Below are 18,439 nucleotides of genomic sequence, written 5' to 3' on the forward strand. Positions count from 1 at the left end.
CGGCCTCTGCAGTTTGTTCCAGGCCATGTTTAATTCAGAGTGTTGTGCATTAGCTGTGAGCATTTTGGGCTGATGCATGTTCCCCATCCACCCCCCGCCCCTCGATTAATCCAGTTATATCAAAACCATAGAATGCTACATCTAAAAACTGCAGACAGGAGCACTTCAGCACGACTTCAGCCTCTCGCATTAGCACGAATCCTTCCAGGAGAAAGGCTTGGACTGTTGTTTTTGTCTTTTAACTTCACTACAACAGATTAAGTAGATTAATGCACATCATAGATCTGTGGGGAAGGCGGGGCCTTGAGAGAAAAGCAACTGATGTGCCTTTGAGTGTGGGATTATTTGGACAGCGGAGCGCGGATGGACCCCAGCAGGGACCGTTAAGCCAGGCGGCATATGTTGCCAGGTTCAGCGGAGTCCACGGTCTTGAAAAGCTGCCAGCTGTGAAAAAAGGTCAAGGGACAAGGCGCTCTCACCGTATGTTCAGCAGCGAGATTAGGACACTCACTTTACCGCATTCCTCTAGAGCGGGTCAATGGTTTGTTTTGATGCCTCACGCATAAGCCGACTTTTTTTAAAGTGACAAAAGAAGACATTTCAGACATTTTGTTAACTATGTGTGTGTAACCGTAACGGTGTGAGTCCAGATGTGGATGCATTTGTCTCCGGGTGTCGGCGAATGCGTGTTTTGCATAATATCATGCAGCTTGTATGGATGCTTTGGCAGTGCTTTGAATTACTTGAGCCGTGACTCATTCATCCTTGGTTTCGCTCATCGAGCCTTCGGTGGAGGGAGGTTAGAGCGATAATGACAAAGGAGCAACACTCTCACCAATGCGACGCAACCCAGAGAGAACTCTGTATCCAGCAAAGCAGATATAGCATGAGTAATTTGGAGATTATACTATCTGGACCCAGTGACTGTAAAGACAGTAGTTACTCTAGCCTGCAATGTTCACCCACGCTGCAGATTTGCAAGGCTGTTAATTTTTTTCCCCTCCCTAAAGCTCTTCAAGTTGCAGCACTGAAAAATAAGGATGGGAAAGCTACTTTTCTGAGAGCTGCTAAGGCCTTGACATTTTTTCGACGGAAAAAAGAAGACGCAGAGAGAGAAAATGGGGAGCTTAATGCGTCAGTCAATAGTGTGTTGTTTGCAGTAGTAAATGTATTAACTTTACCTGTTTAGTTATGAAATTGGAATCAATGTCAGGCAGATTCGTGCATTCAGAGAGGCCTGTGATGTCTTGTGAACATTTGACTTTAAAAATGCTATTCGAGACTTGAGAATACTAAAAGAGCAATGTTGCCAAATCAAGTTTTATCAACTCTTAGTATTCGTGTTTTAATAGAATCTTTGGTTGAACTTTTCTGAATGTTACTATAGAATATTAGTATTAAGGGTTAGATGTGATGCCATGTTCTCATTTGCACAATCCCAAGGCTACATAGCGATTAATTATTGAAATAATTGGGTAAAATCTGTCAAGAATATGTCTGGGTCATATTTTACTGCAGAATCTAAAGTAACTTTAATTTACATAAAGACAATTAAGTAGCATAGATACATACATACACATCACAATTTTTATCACAAAGATATTGAAATATATTACGGTAATGAAAATGTATGGAAGCATCCGTTTAATTGTGAAGAATATAATGCCATAATGCAACGTTAGACACTATATATTTATGTAACTATGTACTGAATTTTGTTGATGTTTGATTTTGGAGTGAAATATGACCTGGACTTCGCCTGGTTATCTGGTAATGTTTGAAGATGAAAGTTACCATCTATCCACGTGTTCTCAATATAATAAAACAAAACAGTATGTTTTGATAAGTTGATGTAAGTGCCTTCTGGGATGTGTTTTTAGGGTTGGAGGCTTGCCACAATTCATGCGATGTTGAAATCAAATCCCTGTATATTGTAAAGTAATGCTAGACTTAAAGACTGCAATCAATCAACGATATTAAGGAAAGAAGAAAAACAAGACTGCCTAAACAACGGCAAATTGCCCCCACGTGATGATCCTTAATTGCTCCACATTATGGTGCAAGTCATTATTAACTCATCAGCTGTGGATGCCATCCCGAGCTGGTTTAAACTTGTTATTCATTCACTCTGAATGTTGTGTTGTGCTGTCAGGTTGTGACACTATGTGTATGACGAACACTTGGACTGAACGCTGTTGCCTGGCGTCAGACTTCCTGTTTCTTTTGTGTAAAAACTGCAACTGTCCACGGTTTCCTATCACATCACGTAACTGCTGTACTACAACGAATCTTTGTCAATACTTGTGAGAACGATCTATACTCTCTTCTTTTTGTTCGTTTAGTTTGTTATATACTATGGATGGAAAACCAGTGTTATCCTGTGAGGTTTTGATGGTGTGTATTATGACGTGACGTGTCCTGTGTGTGAGATATCTATATACTGTATATGTATGTATTTATCATCAAGAAATCCAGTGAGAGAAAAGTGTTATTTATCAGCAGTGTAAATAACAGATGTAGTGGTCAGTTATGGCCAGCACCAAATATAAAAGCAGAAGTAGTTTAATAGCCCAGAGTAGATGAGAATAACCTCAGCTGCCTTGAGTCCGGTGATTTCGACAGGCGGGAGTACTGCGAGTTCAGCAGATGTAGCCTCCCCGACGCACACTAGTTAGTTAGTAACTGACTCGCGGCCTGTGTTGAAGTACAGTACAGATTGACGTTCGCACACAAACTTTTTGCACTGACAACTTTTTGCTCTCTCAGCCCTCAACGACATGGCACACACTCTCAGCATGACAAGACTTCAACACTAGATAAACACACACACTCACTCGACTGTAGCGGGCGGATCTTACGCACATGTCCTGGTCATATGACACCCGTGACTCGGAGGAAAGAAATAATACATTACATTTTGTTTAAAGACTATTGTTCCAACGGTCATGGAGAACCTGGAAATATAAGGACCTTTTCAAAGTGGGATTTCCGGGCCTAAAAAAGGGCATAATTATTTCATGACTTTAACAATATTCATTTTATTAGATTTATTTTATTTAATCTGAATTTATTCAAAATATAAAATACAAATATATCACTTTTAAATTAACTTGAGTAAAACGTAAATGTTTTAATAGTTTAAATTTTAGTTGAGTTCATTTTTTAATGTACTTTTATATTTTGAATAAATATATTTTTTTCAATATTGTAATGATTGTGGCATAGAAAACATGCATAATTGTTATGCAAAATAATGGTACAACACTAAAAATCATAATGGTCTTTTTCATAGAAAAATATAATACATTTTTTTCATTGAAATTCATTGGTCAAATGTGCATCATTTTTTCATGACTGTAACAATCTTTATTTTATTACATTTCATCTGAATATTTGAAATTAAAATATTAATTTCAAATAAAAAATCACTTCAAAATTACCTCAAGTAAAACGTAAATGTTTTAATGGTGGAAATATTTTACATTTTAGTTGAGTTGTATTTTTATTTAATATTTGGAATAAATCTTGGAAAATATGCATAGGTTTTATGAAAATAACGAAACAATGCTAAAAAAAAATCATAATTTTTCCTATAAATAGCTAAATAAATTCCTTGTATTGGGCTGAAATCTTAAATCTTAAATTTTATTAAACTGAATATTTAAATTTTAAAATATTTATTCCAAAAAAAAAATACATCACTACAAAATTAACTCAAGAAAAATGTAAATGCTTTAATGGTGTAAAGAGTTTACAGTTGAGTTATTTTTGTAATGTATTTTTATTTGTTTATATCCAGTATTTCAATGATTATATTGCATAATTTTCATGAAAATAATGGTACAATGCTAAAAATCATATCATTTTTTCTTATTTACTTTTTATTTCCTGTTGATGTTGGGCTGAAATATGAACCAGGCATGTTTTATTGTTTTGTTTTTTTGTGAGATTCGCCCTCAAATCACCCCGCGCACACTGTGTCCATCAAGGATTTATTCTCCGCAGTTAAAATCAACGTGAGAAACTATTACGCTGACATACACCAGTATTATCCAGTTTAGTAAAAGACATTATGAAGATTCATATTAGTTTCCTCCGTTCCTCACTGGTCATGGGGTTTTATAACCCTGAAAGACTCCAGATGAAGTGGGAAGCGCTGAGGCACTAATCCTCTCTGAAAATGGTGCCGCAGCGGGCAGAACACTGCCAGGTTAAAACCCAATGTTTCTGGCATACAATTACGCAGCCTGTCCGCGGCCACTACTCTTAATTTTTGACAACAGAAATGGGTTATGGCATCTCCAGTTTGCATCTGCCTCTAGTCTCAAAGCAACTCGGAGTCATTAGGCAAAATTGCGGTTCCATGTGTTTTCATTGCCTGTTCCCTCTCATCAGCTACTTGTGAACACTATAAATAAATTAGAGAACTAGCAAACACATTACTAATTGATACGCAGCCCTGCATTACCTCCACGCCATTCGGTTGTTTTGCGTTTGGCTTGTTGCTTTTTGTTTTGTTTTCATTGTGTAAGATATGTAGTCTCTTTTAGTGGGAATCACTAAGATGTTCCACTGATTAACACTAACAGAAACACTTAAACTTGTGTGGAGTGTTTATTTGGAGCGGAAACAAAACCGTGTACATTCCAAGTCCCAGTTTCGTCCCGTCACATTATTTTTGTATACTGGTTGTAATTAAAACCTGGTGGATTTCTAAGTGCTTTGTCTGACGTGTCTGCTTGTTGACTTCTTATTTTCTGCGTCTTGTGTTCTGCGATCAAACGCAGTGCGTTCACTTCCTCTCAGGAGCGGGATGAAGATACACAGCGTACACACTCCCCTACAGAAATCACATTCTGACCCACCAAAACGCAATCCTTGAAGAATGTTGCTGTGGGTTTTTTTGTACAGCAGGAATAGCATGACGAGCTGCTAAACTCCTCGAGCACACGTCCCAAAAAGTGGGTCACATGTTGTCAGCGGGATCAGCGGTGGGATGTGCTCCATTAGAGGTCAAATTGACAGAAACATGCAGTTTCACAAACAACATTAACTGAATCCTGTCGTCAAACGTCACTAACATACATAGAACCAGTTAGAAATTGGTTTCATATATATATATATATATATATATATATATATATATATATATATATATATATATATATATACGCTGTATATTATGTATCTCTAGGTCTATATTTGTTATAAAATGTTATATAATATAAAAATTATTAATTTTATATATATATATATATATATATATATATATATATATATATATAGTGTGTATATATTCACACACAGTAGGTTATTATTATATTCATATTTATTAATAATATATTAATATTTACATTAAAATCGTTATTGTATATTATCATATAAAATGTAATCTTTTATATTCATATTTATACATTTATTATTTGAATATATATATATATATATATATATATATATATATATATATATATGATTATATAAAAATATTACAATATATTAGAAATATTATATTTCATACAATAGTTTAATATATTCATATTTATATTAAAATACTGTATATTGTCAAATAAAGTGTATATTATTAGTAATATAATTTATAAATATATATTATTTTAATATATTATTGTGTGTGTATATGTATATATATCATTATTTTTAATATTATTAGGGCCCAAGCCCAAAGGGCGAAGGCCCTATTGTTTTCCTTAGGATTATTAGGGCCCAAGCCTTGAAAAGGCGAAGGCCCTATTGTTTTCCTTAGGATTATTAGGGCCCAAGCCCAAAGGGCGAAGGCCCTATTGTTTTCCTTAGGATTATTTATTATTATTAGGGCCCAAGCCTTGAAAAGGCGAAGGCCCTATTGTTTTCCTAAGGATTATTATTTATTATTAGGGCCCAAGCCTTGAAAAGGCGAAGGCCCTATTGTTTTCCTAAGGATTATTATTAGGGCCCAAGCCTTGAAAAGGCGAAGGCCCCTATTGTTTTCCTAAGGATTATTAGGGCCCAAGCCTTGAAAAGGCGAAGGCCCTATTGTTTTCCTAAGGATTATTATTAGGGCCCAAGCCTTGAAAAGGCGAAGGCCCTATTGTTTTCCTTAGGATTATTATTATTATTATTATTATTATTATTATTTTATCGACTATTCGGGCACTTTTGGGGCTCTTAACGTGCACGAAAACTCTTGAAACTTTGCACACTGGTCAGAACCCGCGGCCATCAGGGCCGGGCTGAAGCTGGTACCCGGGCGTGGCAGGGGGGCTCGACAGCGCCCCCTGGAACGGGGTCCGAAAACTTGGTCCATAAATCAAACACGCTTCCATGTAATAATATGAAACTCGGTACACATATAGATCTCATCGGTTCATATATCCTTTGTACTTTTACTTTTTACCCCAGCCCAACAGGAAGTCGGCTATTATGGTTTGTTTGGAAGCGTATGCCCCTGGAATTCGATATACTCCTCCTAGAGAATTCAACCAATCGCAAGGAAACTCGGTCAGCATGATGTCAAGACATTGAGGATGAAAAATTGCCAGGGGATTTTTCATATCTCGAACGGTTTGGCCGTGGCGAGGAAACGAATTTATGGCGAATAATGGAAACAGGAAGTGTGTTATAACTTCTGCATACATTAACTGATCTTGATGAAACTTCAACAGTGTGTTCGCTGTAAGAGGCCGATCACATGGATGTGACTATTGTGAGTCAAAGTTATAGCGCCACCAACTGGCAGCAGGAAGTGTGTCACTTTCTAAATGCTTTTGACAAAAGTGGGGGGGTTAGTTTTATCTACAGTAACAAAACTCGATATGTATATTGTACTCTTCGAGCCGGACAACTTTCTAATTTACCGTAATTAGCTACGACCAACAGGAAGTCAGATATTTTGGTTTGAATGTGGATTTCAGATTCTGAGTTTTTAGCTACTCCTCCTAAGTAGTTTATTTTATTCATGCCAAACTTTTTCAACATGATGAAAATACATTGAAGATGCTAAATTGTGAACAGATATTGAATATCTCAAACGGTTTTGCTATGGTTAAGGGATTCAAGTAATGTCAAAAAAAGAATCAGGGCATGTCTCATATCTTTCTAAAATGTAATTATACACCATTTATTTTTATATAAAATTATACAAATATTAGAACTAAACCCATTTTATTCCTTTTTTTCAATTTAAGAATTATTTTTAAGTTTAAAAACAGCCAGAATGGTTGTTTAGTCAAAAATAATAATAATCCAAATCATATATAGTGCTATACTGCCCTCTTGTGTTCAAAATCAGGTAGGCCTATTGAATTTATACATATTTATATATTAGGGATGTTACTATGGGAATATTTTCCCACCGGTTAATCAACGTGTGATTGTGTAAACCAATTGTGTAAACCTCCCGCTGGGGGGTTTAAAAACACTAACTTGAAAGCGAAAGTATAATATGGACGTCCGCACGGACATTGAAATGGTGGCGCTCGAATGAATTCCTATGGAAGTAGAAATTAACTAAACGTTCGCTCAGCTCTGCTCGCTCGTCGCCATGGACGCGCACCGTTATGAATGCCAGTGCAGCCGCATACTTTTTAGTGTCACTAAAATTAGTGCAATTTCGGGGGCCGATTGCTTGAATTGTGAGTTCAATAGTCTATTGTTTTTCACGGAAAACACAACAATAAAAGAGTACAATGACAGATTCGCTTAAATAGGCGTTTTTACATAAAATAGCCTATTCCGTCATCATCTTTTCAGTCAGCTCTTCACTCTCGTGATTAATGAAATTTGACTCCTGTTGCTGATATTTGCTGCAACTTTCGTTCAGCTCACAATTTAGTAAGCAAACACGTTTCAAATGTGTTTTTATTTTATTTTTGTGTATGTGTGTGTGTATATGTATGTATATATATAAATATAGCTTATGTTTCAAATATGAGTTAATTAACAATCGTTGGAAAGAATGATACTTTTAAACATAACACTAAACCGTCATTAGGTGTCGCCAGGCGACCGTCTTAATGAGCGAGTCATTGATTCATTCGTTTGAACGACTGAGTCATTCATGAATGAGATAGATGTTTATGGATTGATTGGTCATTGAATCTTTGAGTCAACCGATTCGTTCAAAATGCTGAATCATTCAGTAATGAGAACGCGTTGCTGTGAGATGCGCGATGGTTCTGCTGTGATCTTTGTTTAACTATTTTCGCTGCTGAAACAGAAAAAAAGTCAATATTGCATCTAAAATGTAAGTGATTTGACTTGTGTGTGTGTGTGTGATTGTGTGTGTGATTGTGTCTGTTACAGTGATAAGAGTTTAACCCTTGTTAAACTTTAGGCCTTGTCTTTTTGGATATATATCTTTTTATATTAAAAAATAGTCATACAACCCATATATTTTAAATGTATTGTTTGCTTTAAATTACATTAAGATTGTATGTTTGGTAATCGAACCTGAATGAATTATAAATGAATGTGCTATATTTCAGATCATATATTTGTTTTCCTTAAAATTTGAACTAACACTAACTTTATTCTCATCTGAATGATAGATTATTTATTTCTGTATAAAATAAAAACACCTTTGATTTTTCTTTTTTAATCAATGTAGAATGTGTAACTGAAAAAATAAACAGATTAGGGCTCTGTTTGATGACAAGAAATGAAAACCAATGCGATATGATGAATGTCCAAAAGATGGCTCCCACAGACTGTTTTTAAATAGGATTGTTTGATATTTTTTGCTTTTAAACTGTGTGTGTGTGTGTGTGTGTGTGTGTGTGTGTGTGTAAGAGATTTTGGTTGGGTGACAGTTGTAGTTTACAGTTTGACAAGAGTTTATAGTTTGACAAAAGCACAATGTTGTGTTTTATTGCGAGTGTACACAAATATAAGTAAACACTTTGCAGTTTGAATAATGTCCTGTATGAACAAAAGGACGGAGTATGTCTTTATGTCTACATTGTTCAATTACGCCACACACACACACACACACACACACACACAAACACTATTTTTCTAATCAGATCAGGCAAGTAATATTCTGTCTTGTCTCTTAAAAAAACAATATATATATATATTTATGTATATATATATATATATATATGTGTGTGTGTGTGTGTGTATATATATATATAAATATAGCTGCGAGCAGCGATGAAAGGGCCAAAGCCGGCGGCACCGCCACCCCGGTTATAGCGCCACCAACTGGAGCAGGAAGTCTGTCACTTTCAAAAAGCTTTGAAATCACCTGATTGCTTCAAACTTCACTACTATGATGTAAACACACGGCAGATGTAGACCTGGATGTAGACCTGACCTTTCAGAAGGTTGCTCTCGCATACTTTGTGGTTGACATGTGCCCTCAATGCACACTTTTGCAGAGCCCACACTGATACAAGCTCTACAGCACACTTCTTTTCGACAGTCAAAGCAGGGTTACGTTTTTGCACGTCGTGCACAATAACCCTAAAGGCACCAGGGTGGCGGTGCCACCGGCTTTATATATATATATATATATATATATATATATATATAAATAAATATAGCTGCGAGCAGCGATGAAGGGCCAAAGCCGGTGGTACCGCCACCCCGGTGCCTTTAGGTAACTAAAGGCACCGGGGTTGCGGTGCCACCGGCTTGGGCCCGTAATCGCTGCTCGCAGCTATATTTTATTATTATTATTATTATTATTTTACTACCTTTTGGGCACTTTTGGGGGCCTTAACGTGCTCGAAAACTCTTGAAACTTTGCACACATCTCAGAACCCGCGGCCATCAGGGCCGGGCTGAAGCTGGTACCCGGGCGTGGCAGGGGGGCTCGACAGCGCCCCCTGGAACGGGGTTTGAACACTTGGTCCATAAATCAAACACGCTTGCATGTAATAATATGAAACTCAGTACACATATAGATCTCATCGGTTCATATATACTTCATGCTCTTACTTTTTACCCCAGCCCAACAGGAAGTCGGCTATTAAGGGTTGTTTGGAAAACACATGCAATGGAATGTGAAATACTCCTCCTAGAGAATTCAAACACACGGCACGAAACTCGGTCAGCATGAAGTCAAGACACTGCGGATGAAAAATTGCCAGGGGATTTTTGATATCTCGAACGGTTTGGCCGTGGCGAGTAAACGAAATTATGGCGAGAAACGTGAAACAGGAAGTGTGTTATAACTACTGCATACATTAACTAATCTTGATGAAACTTCAGCAGTGTGTTCGTTGTAAGAGCCCGATCACATGGATGTGACTATTGTGAGTCAAAGTTATAGCGCCACCAACTGGCAGCAGGAAGTGTGTCACTTTCAAAATGCTTTTAAATCACCCTCTTATTTTTACCCGATTTGCTTCAAACTTCATGTGCATAATGTAGACACACGCCAGATGTAGACCTGTGAAAGGATTATTGATATCTTAGATACTGTTGCCATGGCAATGCATCAAACATTAATATTCCTTTTTTTAAGCTTTTTCATGCTTTTTTATGCTTTCGGGCACTTTTGGGGTTCTTAACGTGCTCGAAAACTCTTGAAACTTTGCACACGGGACAAAACCCGCGGCCATCAGGGCCAGGCTGAAGCTGGTACCCGGGCGTGGCAGGGGGGCTCGACAGCGCCCCCTTGAACGGGTCAGACAATTTGGTCCATATATCCAACACGCTTTACCCTATTTGCTTCAAACTTGATGTGTATAATGTAGACACAAGCCAGATGTAGACCTGTGAAAGGATTGTTGATATCTTAGATGCTGTTGCCGTGACAACGCATCAAACTTTAATATTCTTTTTGGATACTTTTGAGATTCTTAGCGCACTTTTGGGGCCCTTAACATGCTCAAAAACTCTTGAAACTTTGCACACGGGTCAGAAACCGCGGCCATCAGGGCCGGGCTGAAGCTGGTACCCGGGCGTGGCAGGGGGGCTCGACAGCGCCCCCTGGAACGGGGTCCGAAAACTTGGTCCATAAATCAAACAGGCTTTACCCGATTTGCTTCAAACTTGATGTGTATAATGTAGACACACGCCAGATGTAGACCTGTGAAAGGATTGTTGATATCTTAGATGCTGTTGCCGTGACAACGCATCAAACTTTAATATTCTTTTTGGATACTTTTGAGACTCTCAGCGCACTTTTGGGGCCCTTAACATGCTCAAAAACTCTTGAAACTTTGCACACGGGTCAGAACCCGCGGCCATCAGGGCCGGGCTGAAGCTGGTACCCGGGCGTGGCAGGGGGGCTCGACAGCGCCCCCTGGAACAGGGTCCGAAAACTTGGTCCATAAATCAAACACGCTTGAATGTAATAATATGAAACTCGGTACACATATAGATCTCATCGATTCATATATCCTTTGTACTTTTACTTTTTACCCCAGCCCAACAGGAAGTCGGCTATTATGGTTTGTTTGGAAGCGTATGCCCCTGGAATTCGATATACTCCTCCTAGAGAATTCAACCAATCGCCACGAAACTCGGTCAGCATGAAGTCAAGACATTGAGGATGAAAAGTTGCCAGGGGATTTTTGATATCTCGAACGGTTTGGCTGTGGCGAGGAAACGAATTTATGGCGAATAAAGGAAACAGGAAGTGTGTTATAACTTCTGCATACATTAACTGATCTTGATGAAACTTCAGCAGTGTGTTCGCTGTAAGAGTCCGATCACATGGATGTGACTATTGTGAGTCAAAGTTATAGCGCCACCAACTGGCAGCAGGAAGTGTGTCACTTCCTAAAGGCTTTGAAATCACCCTCTTATTTTTACCCAATTTGCTTCAAACTTTATGTGTATAATGTAGACACACGGCAGATGTAGACCTGAGAAAGGATTATTGATATCTTAGATACTGTTGCCGTGGCAACGCATCAAACTTTATTATTCTTTGTTGATGCTTTTGAGACTCTTAACATACTTGAAATTGCATGAAACCCGACAGACACATCACATTTATTAGACAGTAGACATGTGCAGAGTTTCAGAAACGGGCGTGGTGAGGGGCTCAGTAGCGCCACCTTTTGTCAAAAGTGGGGGGATTGATTTTATCTACAGTAATAAAAATCGGTATGTGTATTGTTCTCCTCCAGCCAGACAACTTTCTAATTTACACTCAATAGCTCCAACCAACAGGAAGTCAGATATTTTGGTTTGAAAATTGTCATTTTATGTCTCTCTCTCTCTGAGCCTACGTCTATGTGTGTGTGTGTGTGTCTGTGAGTGTGGGGAGGGGGAGGGGGGCTAGATTAACCATTTGACTGCTGTGTGGTTTGGCCTGCATTAAAAAAGAAAAAAAAATGTCTTACGCCTTGTATTTTTTAAATAAGTTGTATTAATAAGTAAAGGCATATAACCAGTTGAATTGTAGTGCATTGAAAATAGTTTTATATAATTAGTTTATTAATTAAATTAACTTGGTCAGAAAATTTGGTCCATAAATCAAACACACTTGCATGTAATATTATGAAACTCTGTACACATATAGATCTCATCGGGCCAAACAACTTTAAGCCAGCCCAACAGGAAGTGGGCTATTTTGGTCTTAATGTGGATGTTTTGCAAAACCAGGCTCTACATTTTTACCCACTCCTCTTAAGTGGTTTATTTTATTCCCACCAAACTTTTTCAACATGATGAAAATACATTAAAGAAGCATAATTGTGAATATCTATTGAATATCTCTAATTGTTTTGCTATGGCGAGGGATTAAAGTCATGTAAAAAAAAATAAACACTAAAAGCCTCATATCTTCTAAAAATTTAATTATACACCATTTATTTCTAGATAAAATTATACAAATATCAGAACTAAACCCATTTTATTCTTGTTTTCAATTAAAGAATAATGTACAAGTTTAAAAACAGCCAGGATGCACTATTCAGTTAAAAAATAAATATATCAAATAATACATAGGGCTATACTGCCCTCTTGTGTTCAAAATCAGGTAGGCCTGTTGTATTTAATATAATAGGTAGCTGCTATGTGACTCCGAGAATTTTTTCTCACCGGTTATTTGACGTGTAACACCGGGGGCTTTTATATCGCTAAGTTAAAAGTGAAAGTAAAGTAAGGACATTTATAGTGGTGGCGCTCACAGTGCGCTCGAATGAATTTCTATGGAAGTAGAAATGAAAAAACGTTCGCTCTGTTTTGCTCGCTCGTCGCCATGGACGCGCACCGTAATGAATGCCACTGCAGCCGCATACTTTTTAGTGTCACTTTAAAATTAGTGCAATATCGGGGGCCAATTGCTTGAATTGTGAGTTCAATAGTCTATTATTTTTCACGGAAAACACAACAACAAAAGAGTACAATGATAGATTCGCTTAAATAGGCGCTTTTACATAAAATAGCCTATTCCGTCATCATCTTTTCAGTCAGCTCTTCACTCTCGTGATTAATGAAATTTGACTCCTGTTGCTGATATTTGCTGCAACTTTCGTTCTGCTCACAATTTAGTAAGCAAACACGCTTCAAATGTGTTTTTATTTTATTTTTGTGTGTATATATGTGTGTATATATATATATATAGCTTATGTTTCAAATATGAGTTAATTAACAATCGTTTGAAAGAATGATACTTTTAAACATATCACTAAGCCGTCATTAGGTGTCGCCAGGCGACCGTCTTAATGAGCGAGTCATTGATTCATTTGTTCGAACGATTCGTTCGAACGGCTGAGTCATTCATGAATGAGACAGATTATGGATTGGTCATTGAATCTTTGAGTCAACCGATTCGTTCAAAATGCTGAATCATTCAGTAATGAGAAAACACGTTGCTGTGAGATGCTCGATGGTTCTGCTGTGATCTTTGTTTAACTAGTTTCACTGCTGAAACAGAAAAAAGTCAATATTGCATATAAAATGTAAGTGATTTGACTTGTGTGTGTGTCTGTGTGTGTGTGTGTGTGTGTGTGTGTGTGTGTGTGTGTGTGTGTGTGTGTGTGTGTGTGTGTGTGTGTGTGTGTGTGTGTGTGTGTGTGTGTGTGTATGATTGTGTCTGTTACTTTTTGGATATATATCTTTTTATATAAAAAAAAATAGGCATACAACCCATATATTTTAAATGTATTGTTTGCTTTAAATTACATTAAGATTTGTATGTTTGGTAATTGAACCTGAATGAATTTTAAATGAATGTGCTATATTTCAGAGTTTTCCTTAAAATTTGACCTAACACTAACTTTATTCTCATCTGAATGATAGATTATTTATTTCTGTATAAAATAAAAAAGAGATTTTGGTTGGGTGACAGTTGTAGTTTACAGTTTGACAAAAGCACAATGTTGTGTTTTATTGCGATTGTTCACAAATATAAGTAAACACTTATGAGATAGATGTTTATGGATTGATTGGTCATTGAATCTTTGAGTCAACCGATTCGTTCAAAATGCTGAATCATTCAGTAATGAGAACGCGTTGCTGTGAGATGCGCGATGGTTCTGCTGTGATCTTTGTTTAACTATTTTCGCTGCTGAAACAGAAAAAAAGTCAATATTGCATCTAAAATGTAAGTGATTTGACTTGTGTGTGTGATTGTGTGTGTGATTGTGTCTGTTACAGTGATAAGAGTTTAACCCTTGTTAAACTTTAGACCTTGTCTTTTTGGATATATATCTTTTTATATTAAAAAATAGTCATACAACCCATATATTTTAAATGTATTGTTTGCTTAAAAATTACATTAAGATTGTATGTTTGGTAATCGAACCTAAATGAATTTTACATGAATGTGCTATATTTCAGATCATATATTTGTTTTCCTTAAAATTTGAACTAACACTAACTTTATTCTCATCTGAATGATAGATTATTTATTTCTGTATAAAATAAAAACACCTTTGATTTTTCTTTTTTAATCAATGTAGAATGTGTAACTGAAAAAATAAACAGATTAGGGCTCTGTTTGATGACAAGAAATGAAAACCAATGCGATATGATGAATGTCCAAAAGATGGCTCCCACAGACTGTTTTTAAATAGGATTGTTTGATATTTTTTGCTTTTAAACTGTGTGTGTGTGTGTGTGTGTGTGTGTGTGTGTGTAAGAGATTTTGGTTGGGTGACAGTTGTAGTTTACAGTTTGACAAGAGTTTATAGTTTGACAAAAGCACAATGTTGTGTTTTATTGCGAGTGTACACAAATATAAGTAAACACTTTGCAGTTTGAATAATGTCCTGTATGAACAAAAGGACGGAGTATGTCTTTATGTCTACATTGTTCAATTACGCCACACACACACACACACACACACAAACACTATTTTTCTAATCAGATCAGGCAAGTAATATTCTGTCTTGTCTCTTAAAAAAACAATATATATATATTTATGTATATATATATATATATATATATATATATATATATATGTGTGTGTGTGTGTGTGTATATATATATATAAATATAGCTGCGAGCAGCGTGAAAGGGCCAAAGCCGGCGGCACCGCCACCCCGGTTATAGCGCCACCCACTGGCAGCAGGAAGTCTGTCACTTTCAAAAAGCTTTGAAATCACCTGATTGCTTCAAACTTCACTACTATGATGTAAACACACGGCAGATGTAGACCTGGATGTAGACCTGACCTTTCAGAAGGTTGCTCTCGCATACTTTGTGGTTGACATGTGCCCTCAATGCACACTTTTGCAGAGCCCACACTGATACAAGCTCTACAGCACACTTCTTTTCGACAGTCAAAGCAGGGTTACGTTTTTGCACGTCGTGCACAATAACCCTAAAGGCACCGGGGTTGCGGTGCCACCGGCTTGGGCCCGTAATCGCTGCTCGCAGCTATATTTATTTATTATTATTATTATTTTACTACCTTTTGGGCACTTTTGGGGGCCTTAACGTGCTCGAAAACTCTTGAAACTTTGCACACATCTCAGAACCCGCGGCCATCAGGGCCGGGCTGAAGCTGGTACCCGGGCGTGGCAGGGGGGCTCGACAGCGCCCCCTGGAACGGGGTTTGAACACTTGGTCCATAAATCAAACACGCTTGCATGTAATAATATGAAACTCAGTACACATATAGATCTCATCGATTCATATATACTTCATGCTCTTACTTTTTACCCCAGCCCAACAGGAAGTCGGCTATTAAGGGTTGTTTGGAAAACACATGCAATGGAATGTGAAATACTCCTCCTAGAGAATTCAAACACACGGCACGAAACTCGGTCAGCATGAAGTCAAGACACTGAGGATGAAAAATTGCCAGGGGATTTTTGATATCTCGAACGGTTTGGCCGTGGCGAGTAAACGAAATTATGGCGAGAAACGTGAAACAGGAAGTGTGTTATAACTACTGCATACATTAACTAATCTTGATGAAACTTCAGCAGTGTGTTCGTTGTAAGAGCCCGATCACATGGATGTGACTATTGTGAGTCAAAGTTATAGCGCCACCAACTGGCAGCAGGAAGTGTGTCACTTTCAAAATGCTTTTAAATCACCCTCTTATTTTTACCCGATTTGCTTCAAACTTCATGTGCATAATGTAGACACACGCCAGATGTAGACCTGTGAAAGGATTATTGATATCTTAGATACTGTTGCCATGGCAATGCATCAAACATTAATATTCCTTTTTTTAAGCTTTTTCATGCTTTTTTATGCTTTCGGGCACTTTTGGGGTTCTTAACGTGCTCGAAAACTCTTGAAACTTTGCACACGGGACAAAACCCGCGGCCATCAGGGCCAGGCTGAAGCTGGTACCCGGGCGTGGCAGGGGGGCTCGACAGCGCCCCCTTGAACGGGTCAGACAATTTGGTCCATATATCCAACACGCTTTACCCTATTTGCTTCAAACTTGATGTGTATAATGTAGACACAAGCCAGATGTAGACCTGTGAAAGGATTGTTGATATCTTAGATGCTGTTGCCGTGACAACGCATCAAACTTTAATATTCTTTTTGGATACTTTTGAGATTCTTAGCGCACTTTTGGGGCCCTTAACATGCTCAAAAACTCTTGAAACTTTGCACACGGGTCAGAAACCGCGGCCATCAGGGCCGGGCTGAAGCTGGTACCCGGGCGTGGCAGGGGGGCTCGACAGCGCCCCCTGGAACGGGGTCCGAAAACTTGGTCCATAAATCAAACAGGCTTTACCCGATTTGCTTCAAACTTGATGTGTATAATGTAGACACACGCCAGATGTAGACCTGTGAAAGGATTGTTGATATCTTAGATGCTGTTGCCGTGACAACGCATCAAACTTTAATATTCTTTTTGGATACTTTTGAGACTCTCAGCGCACTTTTGGGGCCCTTAACATGCTCAAAAACTCTTGAAACTTTGCACACGGGTCAGAACCCGCGGCCATCAGGGCCGGGCTGAAGCTGGTACCCGGGCGTGGCAGGGGGGCTCGACAGCGCCCCCTGGAATGGGGTCCGAAAACTTGGTCCATAAATCAAACACGCTTGAATGTAATAATATGAAACTCGGTACACATATAGATCTCATCGATTCATATATCCTTTGTACTTTTACTTTTTACCCCAGCCCAACAGGAAGTCGGCTATTATGGTTTGTTTGGAAGCGTATGCCCCTGGAATTCGATATACTCCTCCTAGAGAATTCAACCAATCGCCACGAAACTCGGTCAGCATGAAGTCAAGACATTGAGGATGAAAAGTTGCCAGGGGATTTTTGATATCTCGAACGGTTTGGCCGTGGCGAGGAAACGAATTTATGGCGAATAAAGGAAACAGGAAGTGTGTTATAACTTCTGCATACATTAACTGATCTTGATGAAACTTCAGCAGTGTGTTCGCTGTAAGAGTCCGATCACATGGATGTGACTATTGTGAGTCAAAGTTATAGCGCCACCAACTGGCAGCAGGAAGTGTGTCACTTCCTAAAGGCTTTGAAATCACCCTCTTATTTTTACCCAATTTGCTTCAAACTTTATGTGTATAATGTAGACACACGGCAGATGTAGACCTGAGAAAGGATTATTGATATCTTAGATACTGTTGCCGTGGCAACGCATCAAACTTTATTATTCTTTGTTGATGCTTTTGAGACTCTTAACATACTTGAAATTGCATGAAACCCGACAGACACATCACATTTATTAGACAGTAGACATGTGCAGAGTTTCAGAAACGGGCATGGTGAGAGCAATTAGAGAATAATGTTTAAGTTTAAAAACAGCCAGAATGGTTGTTTAGTCAAAAAAAATTTTTTTCCAAATCATACATAGTGTTATACTGCCCTCTTGTGTTCAAAATCAGGTAAAAAGCGAAAGTAAAATAAGGACGTCTGCACAATTCATTAATAATGGTGCAGAGTAGAGTGAGCTTTTTCAATTAATTCCTATGGAAGTAGGAATGAACTAAACAACGTTCGCTCTGTTCTGCTCGTCCCTCACCGTGGGCGCGCAGAGTTATGAATGCCCGTGCAGCCGTGAGCATTTTAGTTTCATTTTAAAATTAGCGCCATTTC

At 38.0% G+C, this 18,439-nt stretch overlaps 1 protein-coding gene across 1 annotated transcript in view; it reads left to right on the top strand.

Moving 5' to 3' along the window:
- The window catches only part of pvrl2l (PVR cell adhesion molecule related 2 like), a 209,117-nt gene that overhangs the window by 82,007 nt on the left and 108,671 nt on the right, over positions 1–18,439 (top strand). The window lies entirely within an intron of this gene.

Source organism: Rhinichthys klamathensis, unplaced genomic scaffold, assembly GCF_029890125.1.
Source record: "Rhinichthys klamathensis goyatoka isolate OS25496 unplaced genomic scaffold, OSU_Roscu_1.1 h1tg000271l_1, whole genome shotgun sequence".
NCBI lineage: Eukaryota > Metazoa > Chordata > Actinopteri > Cypriniformes > Leuciscidae > Rhinichthys > Rhinichthys klamathensis.